The 5533-nt window shown below is 38.5% G+C and overlaps 1 protein-coding gene across 7 annotated transcripts in view; it reads right to left on the reverse strand.

The window, feature by feature from the left end:
* Window positions 1-5533, reverse strand: part of RSF1 (remodeling and spacing factor 1) — a 106199-nt gene that overhangs the window by 92139 nt on the left and 8527 nt on the right. For 5 of the 7 annotated variants that reach the window (XM_015569662.1, XM_015569655.1, XM_015569665.1 and 2 more), the window contains one exon: window positions 5366-5444. The exons of the other annotated variants lie outside the window; for them this stretch is intronic. The gene's annotated coding sequence lies outside the window, so the exon portion shown is untranslated. The remainder of the gene's footprint in view (window positions 1-5365; window positions 5445-5533) is intronic. 7 annotated transcript variants of the gene reach the window in all.

The raw sequence follows: 5533 nt of genomic DNA on the forward strand, positions 1-5533 counted from the left end.
GCAGTTTGTTCTTGACTGAAACCTCATTATGCATCACATGACTGTATGCGTATTATGAAAAACACTAGACAGGAGAAAGAGGTGCCAACCTCAATCTTCTCATCTATAAATGGAGTTGTACCAGATGTTCAAAGTCCTCCAGCTCTAATATTCAATGTTTATGTCTATGTATGGAGTCAAATATTTATTTTTCTTATAATAATGACAGCTAATCATGGAATATTAGAATTTTTTAACTGAAAGCAATGATCTAATTCACACTCTCTTAACAAAATGGAAAACTTAACAACTAAGATGTAATATGAACTGCCCAAGTTCAAATAGTGGCCAAGCAAGAGACCAGACTTCTCATCTTCAAATCCAGGGCTCTTTTGAATGTTTTTTCAAATATCAAATGGATGGACCTAACTCACAAATCAAACCTCCCTTTTGTATAGCTGTTTCTGGGTTTTGCACCTGCACACTGTGACACATCATCCATTCCTAAAACGTAATCCAACAGTTGCCATAGCAACAGAAAGATTATTACTCCTCCTCCCAACACATCCTTTTTCCCCAACAACTTTATTGAGATGTAATTCACATACTATATAATTCATCCATTTATAGTATACAAATAAATGATGTTAATGATTAATTTTGTCAGAATATACACAACATAAAACTTGTTAAAACCATTTTAAGTGTACATTTCAGTGGCATTAATTACATTCACAACATTGTGCAACCATCAGCACTATTTTCCAATCCATTCTCATGGATTTCAAGTGACTCTTGAAAAAGTTACTCCACTTAGAAATTGCTTTATGGAAAATTTATAATTATAAAAGCAAAGTCTACTATAGTATATATTCTCAATAAAAAGAATATTGATCCCAGGGGGCAAAAATTGGTACTTGAGGAAGGCAAAAAAAACCTCAGATAATGGTTTATGGTTTTCCACATCTTAACACTTTCTGACAAAATTTTATTCCTTAGTATTTAACTCTTATTCCTAAAGAGAAAATTTTAAATTAAATTAAAATTAATTTTTTCTCTCTAGGAATATAAAAAAATGGTTGAGAAACACTATCTTTAAATTCAAAAGCAAGCATTGTTACTCAAACTATGAAACACTACCTTAAAACAGTGCTCAAACTGCAAAAAGAGGCTATATCCCACTAAAATCCAATCCACGTTGTAAACTGCCTAATCTTGAACAAGATAATGGAAAAAATTATCATGCAATTTTAATATTTAAATAAAGCAGAAAATCAACACACTAGCTGAAACACTGGTTTTAAATTTACCTTAAATGCTGATAATTAAGAGAAAAGAAAAATTAAGTATAAATAGGGGGAAAAGCAAGTAGCATGGGTAGTGGTTGGGTGTCGAACTATGAACAAGGAGGTCACGGTTTGATTCCTGGCAGAGGGTATATTCCCGGGTTGCGGGCTCCATCTCCAGTGTGGGGCATGCAGGAGGCAGCCAATCAATGATTCTCTCTCAGCATTAATGTTTCTATCAGTCTCTCCCTCTCCCTTTCTCTGAAATCAATAAAAAATATATATTTTTAAAATTATACAGTTTCTAAAAATAAATACAATAAACAGGGGCAATAGAGAGAAAAGGGTAGACCTTTTGACATCTAATAGTTTTAATTATCTTTATAGTCTCACTTTGTAAATATCTATCATCTACCTCCTCTTCCTTTTCTCTCCATGAAGATGAGGGCCAGATCCATCTGCCTTTTTCATCACCTGATTCACAACACCAAGCACAGTTTCTGGTTCATTCAACTACCTGATGAACTAGAATAGGAATAAGAAAATAAAGAAAGAAGAAAGAGATGGGGAGAGAGGGAGAAAGGAAAATACAAATATTCTATAGGTAGATAGGGGAAAAAAAGAGAGTTCCTAGAGATGGGAAAGAGAAATTATCTGAACTAACAGTATGTAGGAAAGTGGTGAGAACATGAGATGAAAAAGATGGTGAAAGTGGCTTTACGTTTCAGTTCACTGTGAGAGCCATCAAGTAACATCACTAACCCAAGACAACTTATTTGCAAGTTTTTCCCTCCTTTCTCTTCCTTTCTAGGGAAGAGATGGAAAGCTCCCATGGATATTTGTATATAGAAGTAAATAATGTTTATGTGTTTAACTAAAGAAATGCCTATATATAGTGATTTTCTAATACCAGACCTCTATAAAGCGCCAGGCTTCTATCCTCATCACGTATGATCCATCCAGTCTAACTAGAGGCCCAGTGCACGAATTCATGCATAGATGGGGTCCCTTGGCCTGGCTGGCGATCAGGGGGGGCCAGCCTGCCGGGGAAGGGACCATGGGAGGTTGGCCGGCTGACCCCACCCCCATCGGGCCCATCGGGCAGGGGAGGGGGTGGTGGCCAGCAGGCTGGAGAGAGGGATCGCAGGAGGTTGGCCCCAGCAGCAAGCTAACCAATGACCAATTCCACGAGGAATTGGGCTCCCTCCTCCCTCCTGTCTGGGTCCGGGGTGCAGGTGAACCAGATTTGGGGCCTTTAGGGCCCCAGCAGCAAGCTAACGCATGGCCAATTCTGTGAGGAATCGGGCTCCCTCCTGTCTGGGTTCAGGGTGCAGGTGAACCAGATTCAGCGCTGTCAGGGCCCCATCAGCAAGGTCTAGGTCAGTGTGCGTCACAGCTACTGGCTGGTCATCCGGTCATTTGGTCATAATGGTCACTTAGGCTTTTATAGATAGATAGGTAGGTAGGTAGGTAGGTAGGTAGGTAAATAGATAGATAGGTTTTCCCACCCCATCCCACCCCACCCCCACTTAACTGCAGTTTTGCTTTCTGCCAGTTTCAGTTACCCAAGGTCAACCACAGTAAAAAAATAATAAAGTTCAAAAAATAATTAAAAAGTTTAAATTGCATGCCGTACTGAGTAGTGTGATAAAATATCTCATCATCCCACCCCACCCTGCCTGTGTATCTTTTGTCAGTGTATCCACCTCATTTAATTTCATCATGTAAGCATTGTACCATCTCACATCATCACAAGAAGAAGGGTGAGTATAGTACAGTAAGGTATTTTGAAAGAGACCACACTCACATAACTTTCATTGTAATTCTTATTATAATTTTTGTTATAATTGTTCTATTTTATTGTTAGTTATTGTTAATCTCTTATGGTTCCTAACTTATTTTGCAGAATTGTGAACTAAAAAGAACTCCATTTCTTTCTTTTTTTAATATATTTTTATTGATTTCAGAGAAGAAGGGAGAGATAGAAACATCGATGAGAATCATTGATTGGGTGCCTCCTGCACGCCCCCTACTGGGGACTGAGTCTGCAATTGGACATGTTTACTTGACCGGAATCAAACCCGGGACCCTTCAGTCCACAGGCCCATGCTCTATCCACTGAGCCAATCCGGCTAGGGCAAAAGAACTCCATTTCCTTATGAAAGTGTATATGGTCTTTATTCCCTGGTAACAAGTGATCAGTTCATTTTCTTTCAAATCAACATTCATTTGACAAGCAAAAAATAACTAGATGAGCAACATACTATGTCATCTTACAGTTTCCTGAAATTGTGACACAAAGCATAACCAAATAGGTTCATTATAATTTCTACAGTTATTTCAACAAATGAGAAAATGTGTATGAAAACATTTTTTAAACCATAAAGCAATATACAAACCAAAGTTGCTGTTATTCACCACCAGATGGTGATCAATGTCTTATTTAAAGCAAAATGCTGACACCTTATTTGGAGCCCAGCCAGCTGACTGTTAAAAATGTTCAATAAAGAAGCCAGGGTGTGTGAATAAAATGTTGGTGATTTTTAAGTTTGGTTAGCTGAGACATCAGCAAAACACAAGCAATAAAAAACAGGTTTAGCCTTGCCCAACCAGCATGGTTCAGTGGTTGAGCACCAACCTATGAACCAGGAGGTCACAGTTCGATTCCAGTGAGGGCGCATGCCTGGGTTCCGGGCTCGATTCCCCAGTAGGGGGCATGCAGGAGGGAGTCCATTAATGATTATCTCTCATCATTGTTGTTTCTATCTCCCTTCCTCTCTGAAATCAATAAAGATTTTTTAAAAATAGGTTCAGCCTGAAGACTTTGAAAGATTTGTTCCTGTGAACATTTCATAATTCTAGAATTTAAGGCAAAACACATGTGTTTCTGGCATTCTTATATATTGGTTATTTAACCATTCATACCACCCCACTCCAATGATGATCAATATATGACCACAAGACTTTGTCCTCCCAATGTTATTTTAAAGCAAATCCAGATATCATGACTTCATCCCTCAATATTTCACTGTGTATCTCTAACGGGTAAGGACTCTTTAAAAAGTACCATAATGTTAATAGTAACACTAAAAAATTAATAATTCCACCCTGACTAGTGTAGCTCAGTTGTTATAGAGTGTTGGCCCACGTACTGAAGGGTCTAAGGTAGTGGTTCTCAACCTTCCTAATGCCGTGACCCTTTAATACAGTTCCTCATGTTGTGGTGACCCCCAACCATAAAATTATTTTCGTTGCTACTTCATAACTGCAATTTTGCTACTGTTATGAATCGTAATGTAAATATCTGATATGCAGGATGTATTTTCATTGTTACAAATTGAACATAATTAAAGCATAGTGATTAATCACAAAAACAATATGTAATTATATACGTGTTTTCCGATGGTCTTAGGCGACCCCTGTGAAAGGGTCGTTCGACCCCTTAAGGGGTCACAACCCACAGGTTGAGAACCGCTGGTCTAAGGTTTAATTCCTGGTCAAAGGCAGGTACCTGGGTTGCGATTCGATCCCCGCCCCAGTCGGGATGTTATGGGAGGCAACCAATTGATGTGTCTTTTTTTCACATGGATGTTTCTCCCTCTCCCCCTCCCTTTCTCCTATTTCTAAAGATCAATGGAAAAAACATCCTTAGGCGAGGATTAACAATAAACAAAAAAATAAATAAATATTAACAATTCCTTAATGTCATAAAATTTCCAGTCAAGCAAACAACTTTTAAGTACTTTAGTTAACCAAAAAATGAAGTTGTATTTTATTGCTACCTCTAGTAGCAGATGCTGGCAGCAGCTCACTTTTACCCCCTCAGCACTTTGGGTTCCAGCGCAGGCAGGGGAGTTAGCTGTTTCTGGGAGCAAGCCTTCAACCAATAACTGACAGAAGCTCCTTTACCTCTTGGTTGGGATAAATCTGACATGTGATCTACACTCTCTCAGAGTTCAACAGGAAGATTCAGCTCCAGGTATCAACAAAGTAACTTGGTAATATATCTTGTATTGGCTTTACCCCCCTTCCCAGTCTCACTTCCCCCTCCTTCATCAGTATTTCTGGCATCACTTTCCAAATAAACTACTTGCACTCACATTTTTGTCTCAAGGTCTGCTTCTTGCGGATTCCAACATAAGACAACCTCTTAGTGTTTCAATGAAAGCTATGGACATCCTAAGAAAACGTAAACAAAAAATTTCTACTAATATGTTCAAAGAGTTTATAGACAACCCAAAAGGCATACAAACATCTCAGTTTAAAGA

The sequence above is a fragment of the Myotis davidii genome, unplaced genomic scaffold (genome assembly GCF_000327345.1).
Source record: "Myotis davidii unplaced genomic scaffold, ASM32734v1 scaffold646, whole genome shotgun sequence".
NCBI classification, from domain to species: domain Eukaryota; kingdom Metazoa; phylum Chordata; class Mammalia; order Chiroptera; family Vespertilionidae; genus Myotis; species Myotis davidii.